The 9778-nt window shown below is 34.6% G+C and overlaps 1 protein-coding gene across 3 annotated transcripts in view; it reads left to right on the forward strand.

The window, feature by feature from the left end:
* Positions 1–9778, forward strand: part of CALCRL (calcitonin receptor like receptor) — a 104353-nt gene that overhangs the window by 17011 nt on the left and 77564 nt on the right. For 2 of the 3 annotated variants that reach the window (XM_077780236.1, XM_077780238.1), the window contains exon 2: positions 3231–3298. The exons of the other annotated variant lie outside the window; for it this stretch is intronic. The gene's annotated coding sequence lies outside the window, so the exon portion shown is untranslated. The remainder of the gene's footprint in view (positions 1–3230; positions 3299–9778) is intronic. 3 annotated transcript variants of the gene reach the window in all.

The raw sequence follows: 9778 nt of genomic DNA on the forward strand, positions 1-9778 counted from the left end.
AGGCAGCCTCTCTCATTCTTTTCAGGTTGCAGTGTTCCATAGTGTGAGTGCGCCACAGCATCTGCCCGTTTCCTCCTGCTGAGACATTTGGATTGCTTCCACTGTTCTACTATTGCAAACAATGAAGCAATGAACGTATTTTTTACAAATCTCCTGGTACACATGTGTCTGAATTTCTTCAGGGAATATAATTTACAAGTGGGATTTCATGATGTTAGCAATTCAAAGTGCTTGTACCAATTTATACTCTCATCAACAGTGTATGAAGTTTCCACTGCACCACATCCTTTCCAACACTTTGTATTACTGTCAAGCTTTTAAATGTTTGCCAGTCTGGTGGGAGTAACATAGTATCTCATTGTGGTTTTAATTTGCATTGCCCTGATTATGAATCACAGCAAATTTGTATGTAAAAATAATTAAAATTTTCTTGGAAACATTTGTTTTTAATTGGGTAGCAGTGACTCGATGTTGCAGAATTATGGTTAAGCCGCTTTTGCTTATAATTATTTCAGAGAAGGACTGTCTCTTTTGGGTTGGCTGGTCCAGGGAAAGGAAAAAGCGTGCTTTAAAACTTTTAAAACTGGGAATGCATGAATAGAATTTTTCACCATGAACAAGAACACAGACTGATAATGCCCAGAATTATATCTCTAGCTCCCCACTTCCTTTATTCAAAAACCCCTATCAAAATAGACTTCAAAATCTCTTTTAAAAATAGAGGAAGAAAATGAATAATTCCATTCAGATACATGTGCACTTTTTCTTTAATAGACTTTATTTTTTTAAAGCAGTTTTAGGTTCACAGCAACACTGAATAGAAGGAACAAAGATTATCCACACACTCCTGTCAACTCATGCACTCATGCACACCCTCCCTATCAACATGCCACACCATAGTATACTTGATGAATCTACAGTTGATGAATCTACAGTTAACATGTCATGATCACCCCAAATCCATAGTTTACATTACGGTTCACTCTTGGTGATTAACATTCCATGACTTTGGACAGATGTATAATGACATGTGCTGTATGCTTTTTATAATCTTTTGAATAGTGGAAATCATTTATGGAGCTTACAATTTCTTGAAAGAAATAGTGTCTCTCTTTCTACTGTGGTAAAATTATTTGTCTTTCACATAATCTTTCATTTTGGAGATGCCTATCCTTATGCTCATCTGCTGAATTTAACCAACATATTTCTCCAATGTTCTAATTTCCTCTTAATAAATATACTTAGGCTTGCATTTTTTTTAGTTCAATTTTGTGTTTCACCAGACATTATAAAGGTTTATCTATTATTCTTATTGGCTATATTTCTTTTCTGTGGTTTTAGGGGCTAGTTGATTTTTATTTCATTTTCTAATTAGTTCGGCTAATTGCACTACTTGAACAAAATTAGCTTTCTTTTGAGTTTTCTCTAGATATACCTTTCATTTTCATTAAGACTTTGTGATTTTTTTTGTATCTTTTCTTCTTGGATATAAATTAATCTTTGGTACTACAGATACAGATATTATTCAGAGCAAAGTGGAAGTAAAACTGTGCTGACATATATGTTATTTTATTAATAAGTGCAATACATTTACTAATCAAAATTACCTCATCAGTCAGTTTTCTGAGAGCCAGAAGTGATTATTGACATATTTGTTTTTAACTTACTCCAAATCACCAAAAGGGTGGGAATATTCTTTCATAGCATTTTCAGCTGGAATGAAAAATAAAATTTCTAGAACCATGCAGGGAAAAAAATAAATAAAACAGTAGCCCTTGCTGTTTTATAGCAAGTTGGGAAAATACTCAAAATAAACTTCAACTTTGGACCTTCTGAATTCCATAGATACGCTAGTAAAGCCTGAGACTATTTTTTCCAAAATAGCTTGTAGAAAATCCAAATTCTAAAAATGTGTAATGTTTGTTGGTATAAAAATACACATCTCCTTAATCAGACAAGATGATGATCCTAATTATAACATATACTTCACACTTTATAATAACAAATAATAAATTATTAAAATATGTGAAGATGTAAAAATTTACAGAGTAATATAAAAATGTTTTTTGAGACACAAAAGATTTGATTGCAGAGATTGCTTTTAACAGAGCTTTCTTAGTAATTTTGAGTTTTCATGTAAAAATCCTTGTGACTTCATAGAAATCCTTGGCAATAATTCAAAGATTATCCTTAGAAGTAGCAACAAATAAGGGTGCCTGAGTGGTTCAGTTGGTTCAGTATCTGACTTTTGATTTCAGCTCAGGTCATGATCCCAGGATCATGGTTTGGAACCCCATGTTGGGCTCCATGCTGAGTGTGGAGCCTGCTTAAGATTCTCTCTCTCTCTCTCTCTCTCTCTCTTCTCTCTTCTGTCCCCCCTCCCCCACTCATGTGCATGCTCTGTCTCTAAAATAAAAAACAAATTAAGTAGTAACAAATTGATGATCCATAAACATAAGTTCAGTCAAAGACTTTCAGATCACAATATGAACTACTGGAGATAAATAATCTGCAAACACAAATGTGACATCTTTGAAGTTCTGTAAGTCCAAATATGTAAATGCAAAGCAGGATAAACTTGATTATAGCTATGTCTTACCTTGAAAATTAGTTTGAGTCTGGAAAAAGCATGTAAACTCCATTCATATACATTCTTTGTTTAGCAGTGGATGAATCTTACTTGCTGGTAGTGCCCTATGTTTAAAGGAAGTTAAATGTTGTACTGTCATAATCTAGCCTCTGCCTCCCTTTTTGACAAGGTCTATAGCACTCTTTGCCCCTCATTCATTCCACTTTGATCACATTGACCTACTTTCTATACTTTGAACCAGCTATGTCATTCCGTCCTCAGAACCATTGATTGAGTCATCCTCTTTTCTGGGAATGACCTTTCTCCTGAACATTTCAGGGAATTTACCTTTCCATACTGCTAAGATCTTGAACAACAGGGACCATCCTCCATCTTTGTGCCCCATAAAAATCTGCATTCTTAAAAAATAAGGTGCCAAGAACAAAGTTCTTGATTACTTCTAGGTAAACATGGTGGCAAACTGGCAGCCTCAATGTGCCCAATACATCTTCTCCCAAGTTCCCATTAAAATTCAACATTTGAAATACAAGGTTTACGATTTTAACAAAGAATCACACTAGAATATAAGTTGAATTCTCAAAAATCCCATCATTCACTAATAATATTACCAAATTCACAGGAATGTTCTCTTGTCATCTAGGGCTCTACGATGACACATCAACCAGTTGTGATGCCACCTGTCAAATCTTTGGATGGCCCTACTTTCAGGTATTGCATACATTCCAAAAGAACATTCAGGCCCTAATGAAAGTAACATGTTGGATTTCCAGTAAAGTTGAGAATAATATGAACATGTTAATTATAGTAAGAAATATTTCACAGAATGATTCTTAATGTCAAATAACTTCTGAATAAAGGAAAACTTTGAAAGGTAGTCTAACAAAATACTGGTAAGGATAGACTTATGGACATCTGTCAAACTTATAAAGTCATTTCCTTGGATTCTTTGGGTATGGATTTACCCCCAAGTTCTTGTTTCTTGACCAGAGAACTAGAGATGTTAACTTAATTTGAATGGGTCCAGCAGATATAGTAATATTAATAATTTGCTAGTGTTTGCCACAAACATCACACACACAAAATAAGACACACATATGTATACACGCACACACACACACACACACGTAATGTCTGCAGCTAACCTTACAATTCTATCTATCTATCTATCTATCTATCTATCTATCTATCTATCTATCTATCTATCTATCTAGCATGTTTCTATATCTACCTACATAGAAAACAAATTATGTTTAATGTTATAAAATAATAGAGCTAGGTTGTTCATTTGAACTAACTTCCCTTTGTAGGGTTCTTTCTTTTGTGATTCACATAGTCACTGTTGGATTCCTATAAATGATTGTAAAACTTTCCCATAATTGGAACAGAAGAGGATATCATTTATAAATAAGGGAACAGGAAAATGGGGGGGGGGTAAGCTGTTTTAAAGGTTTAAGTTGTTCTAGAAACTATTTTTAGTACTCCCTGGTCAAATAGTTTCCATTTCAATCCTGGGCATTAATTACAAGTTTCAGGAGGCATTGGTGCTTCCACAAACATTACTGTTGTAGACAGATGTGTCTTCTTATTTATATTTAGCATTATAGTTTCATGTCACATAACATGGAACTGTTATTAATTATGCAATTATGATTACACTTCACAGCCCCCTTCCTGACAAAATTAAAGTTGTTTTCCTGTCCTAACTTATTTTTAGGCTGCAAAGTATTTAACAATTCAGTCATGTATCATCCTGATAAAGTATTAAGAACATTAATGAGAAAGGCTCTTAAATAATTTTATCTTAAATTCAAAGCTAAGTGACATAATTCTTTCTTCTGATTTTTAAATTCACAAGTAATTCTGCTGGACCCAAAAATAACTCTCTATAATTATTCTTTTTCCCACAGCATGTCTTTGGGAACTCATCATTGTTGTTCTGTCCTTTTATGTGTCAGCTTCCTTTGCACATTACATTTTATATGACTCACTGTTCCTTAAAACAAGGCTTGAATGTTCAAAATGCCTACTTATATCTGACAGCTGGATTTTTCTTCCTGAACTTTTTTTATGTGAAGTCGAGCCAGATCAATTTTCATAAGCTCCAGTTATGATGACATATAGAAAAGAGCACAAAATGGAAGAAAATTCACTTACTAGGCAACAACTGATCTTGACCTCCGCCATCTGTTTGTACCAGTCATCTTCTTGTGAAAATTAAGAGGATTACACATTTTTTTTTGTCTTTCCAACTTATAAATTTTAATGTGTATTGGATAGTGTGAAGGAGATAGATTGGAAGTGGCTTGAATGTGAAAAGTACAAATATAAACTGTTTTCTCTTCATCAGATTGATCTCTGACTTGCAGAGTACTGGTAAGATTCTTTGTAAGCAGTTAATTACCTCTTTTGTAGTTTTTAAAATTTTATGTCCAACAAGTACAGTTTAAGGTGAATGTGTGTTTAAACTCCTGCAACGAAGAGGTTGAAACATTGTCTCTGGGGAGACTAAAAAAATATAACTGAGAATCAGGATTGCAGTTTGCTATCATATTAGCTTGACTCATACATGATTTAAATTTAACCTAATGAAAGAAGCACAGAACTGACACTTCAGGAATTCTTAGTCTTAGCTCATCTAGCATGGCTGTGGGATATGAGGCAAAAAGTTCCTAAACTCCTACCTTACAAATCTGTAAACAGGTTACACTATAAGACTTCTCAGGGTCATTCAGCTCTGAGATCCTGGGATCTCTGATACTAACTATTCTGAATTACAGATAGGAACGGCAGCTAAAATACCCTCTGAAGTTATTTGTAACACATAAAGTGATTTGTAACAGTTCAGTTGTAACTTTGAATAATTTTGCCCTGCTTCATTTAGATAATCATCGATTAGACTCTGAAACATGACAGATGGCAACAAAAAAAAAAAAAAGGAGAATATCTCTGGCTAGATTGAATTTGGGCAATAGAAGGATCTATTTCCAGTTATCACTAAAGTTTAATAATCTTCCTAAAAATTCTTTTATGCCTTCAACATAGCAACAATATTAACTTTTAAATTTCTAACACTTAATAGTCCACGTTCACATTGGACTTAATCCAACTGGCACTGAATCTCAGATATAAATTTTTCCTCCAAATTGATGTACAGTTGTATCAGCACTTTTTATTAAATTGTTAATCTTTTCTATTACTAATTTGAAACTTAACTAAATTGTTACATTTACTAAATTCTATTAACAAAATTATTTTGGATTCACAGGTCCCCTTTTCTTGTTGTTACTTGTTCAGTTAAACTTCAGAATTATTCATTACCTTGGTTGCATTACATTTACAGATTATTTGGAAAGCAATCGAGCATCTTCATACATTTTAGTTTTGCATCTATTGAAACAATGTCTATTTAGGGTGCCTGGTGACTCAGATGGTTAAGCTTCTGACCCGGTCAGGTCATGATCTCACCGTCCATGAGTTGGAGCCCAGCATCAGGCTCTGTGCTGACAGCTCGGAGCCTAGAGCCTGCTTGGGATTCTGTGTCGCCCTCTCTCTCTCTCTCTGACCCTCCCCCACTCACACTATGTCTCTCCTCTCTCTCAGAAATAATAAACAAACATTTAAAACATTTTTAAAGAAAATCTTAAAAAACAATGTCTATTTTTAAAAAATTATTTTTATGTCTAGAAAAATAATTTTCTTCAAAATGGTTCTACCTGCAGAAGGAGTGCCTAGTTCTTGAAGATTGGCTAAGATTTTCACACAGGGCAGGTCGAAAGTTTTCTCAGCAAATATGAATAGTTCAGAGAATCAGTAGTGGGTCAGTTTGATTAGAACAGTAGAAAGTAAATTAAGGTAAATTTGAAACTCAATATTTGTAAATTGTATTAAAATACTACAGAAACACTGTATCTTCAGTCTTTTGAACTATGCTCAATAGATCAACTCCATCCATGATTGTCTTACCATCCTTTGTAATTTTTATTGCACATTATCCTGTGGCTCAGATCAAATACAGATAAACTAGAAGACATAATTTTTTGAAGAGACATGATTAAAGATCTTTTATAAAAATAGGTATTAAGACATACAAAATATATTATTAAAGTAATTTTTTAAAGAGTCAAAAGATGTTATGTCCTTTTGACATAGATAGTATGTCCCCCCAAATACCTGTTCTCATCTTGCTGTGTAGGGAGCCATGTTTCTAATAAAAATAATTCAAATACAAACATTTGTTAATGTTTACTTACCTTTTTGAGAGAGAGGGACAGAGTGTGAGCAGGGGAAGGGCAGAGGGAGGGGAGACACAGATATTAAAGCAGGTTTCAGGCTCTGAGCTGTCAGCACAGAGCCTGACGCGGGGCACGAACCCATGAACCATGATATCATGACCTGAGCTGCAGTCAGACACTTAATGACTGAGCTGCTCAGGCGCCCCTCAACAAAATTAATTTAGTGCAACTGATGAGGAACATTTGCTACATATACTTGTCATTTATGTTATCATATGCAAAATTGAGAATGAATCTAACATCCACCTCAAAACTCGGTGTTGTTATGGATCAAGTGCCTTGGTGTCCTTTATGTATATGCTGAAAACTCTTTGCTAATTCACTTTTAACCAGACTCTCTTTCAGTGCATAAAGTTTTTCTATTTTGTAGCGATCCCTGAAATAGCCCTTTCTTTGACCTCCATAAAAAATTTTGTTCTTATAAACTGATATAGAACATAGTAGACTTCACTGCAAGTTTTCATAATGAAAAATTCAGGAGAGGTTGACATGCTAGGAATGCAAACTTCAAATCACTTCAAATCAAAAAAGGTAGACATCACCATTTTAAAAATATGACTTGTCCTCTCAAGTATCTACTTCCTGCCTCTCTCCATCTTTTTTGGATTCACTCTGCCTTTATTCCTTCTGTTTATCACTTACCTGCCTGATTCCTTTCCAGAAGGAACAATACTACCTTTTCTAATTTCGATTGGTGGAGAGATTTCTTCTTATTTGAGCACCTGCTAACTTTTATGGCCAGGTGCCTGCTCTACTCCAACTGTTATTATTATTATTATTTAATAGGATTTTATTTTTTTATGTAATCTCTACACCCATGGCAGGGCTCAAACTCACAAATCTGAGATTAAGAATTGCATGCTCCACTGACTGAGACAGCCAGGCACCTCAGTGTCAGTTTTAATGTATTTTATCAAATAAACCCACTTCTCTTCCTAAGAGGATTTCTGATGTCAATGTTAGAATAATAATTATCTAATATGTTATGATAAAATTTCATACTTATTAATATTTAATAAAAAATAAGTTGAAATTAAATAGGAATCATGCTATATGCAATACAAATACTAAAAATTTTTAAAAATTCATTTACTTATCCTTTGTTCCTTCTCACATTTGCTTTACATTAAATTACAGTTTAAGTCTTAATAATTTTTTTCTGACCACAGTACCCAGCATAATGGTTCTCAAGTGCAATATAGTTTTATTTATGGTAGAATTGCATTTCATCATTTAATATGTCTTACATATTAGACATATCACTTTATTTTTTGACTTTTTTTTTTTACATTTATTTATTATTGAGAGACAGAGAGGGGTAGAGAGAGAAGGAGACACAGAATCTGAGGCAGGATCCAGGCGCCGAGCAAGCTGTCAGCACAGAGCTGGATGTGGGGCCCAAACCCACGAACCATGAGATCATGACCTGTGCTGAAGCTGGACGCTCAACCGATTGAGCCACCCAGGCGCTCCTCGACATATCACTTTAGACCAGCGATCTACAAACTGGAGTATGGATACGCCTAAGGCGTAGGCCGAAACAACTTGTTTTACAGAAATCAATTCTAGATCTTTAACCTTCGTTCGAACCCTATCCTATCTCTTGTCATTACAAAATTCCAAAGGTGCAAGGTTTAGGCCAGTTCTTCATTTTTACCTCTCCTTTCTTATAGTCTTACTTTTACTTCTTTATACACACACACGCATGCATTCTTTCACCTGTCTGAGTCTTACTACAAAGCATTTCCTTAAATTGTAACAATCCCTTAGCCCACAAATGAGGATAGGCACAATGCAGACATTGGAGTTTGCCAAGCCTCCTTCAAAATGAACTCCTCCCTCTTCATCTCCTTAAGTGATGTATTTATAATAAAGTTTTAGTTTTGTGTTTAAAAATTATGTATCAAAATTTATAATAAATTTACTATGACTATGATTTGATCTACAGTATCAACTCTAGAGCCAAACTATCTGGTTCAAATCCTGAGTCAATCACTTTTTAATTACTTGGTAAAGTTAATAATCCTACTTGTACCTCAGTTTCCTCAGAGGTAAACCTAACAAAAATATAGTACCTACTGAACATGTTTTTAATAATGTGATTATAAAGTCTGAAAACCTAAATATTACTTTTTAATCTATTATAATATAAATAAGAAAATCATTTTTATTTACCATTTATGTTTCCAGACTTGGTGGCTCTCTGTATATAAGCTGATAGATACAAGTAGAGGTAGAGGTATTTAGTATTTATATAAGAGCTTGGAATTTAGTACTCCTATAAAAAGTGTTAGTTACTATACTATCTACATCATCATTCTTATTATTTCTAAAAATAATTGTAATGGTAATGCAATCAAGTAGGATTTCTAAAAACATTCACTGAGAGTCATTTGGACAATAATCATATTTTTTTACTTTAAAGAGAAAGAGTGTGAAGGGATGAGAGGGGCAGAGGCAGAAGAAGAGAGAATCTTAAGCAGTTCTCCCCACCCAACACAGCGTCTCATGACCCTGGTATCATAACTTGAGCCAAAATCAAGAGTCGGTTGTTCAACTGACTGAGCCACCCAGGTGCCCCAGGAAAAAAATTTTTAAATAAAATTTCACCAAGGTACATATTTGGTTGCATAGAAGATTTTGAGCAGGGAAGACTTCATTGAAAATGTTCCTGTGAGGGACTCCTGGGTGGCTTAGTCGGTTAGACGTCAGACTTTCACTTAGGTCATGATCTCGCAGTTCGTGGGTTCGAGCCCCGCGTCGGGCTCTGTGCTGACTGCCAGCTCAGAGCCTGGAGCCTGTTTCAGTCTGTGACTCCCTCTCTCTCTGACCCTTCCCTGCTCACACTGTCTCTCTCTCTCTCTCTCCTAGAAATAAATAAAACATTAAAAAAAAA

The sequence above is a fragment of the Crocuta crocuta genome, unplaced genomic scaffold, assembly GCF_008692635.1.
Source record: "Crocuta crocuta isolate KB4526 unplaced genomic scaffold, BGI_CrCroc_1.0 scaffold38, whole genome shotgun sequence".
NCBI classification, from domain to species: domain Eukaryota; kingdom Metazoa; phylum Chordata; class Mammalia; order Carnivora; family Hyaenidae; genus Crocuta; species Crocuta crocuta.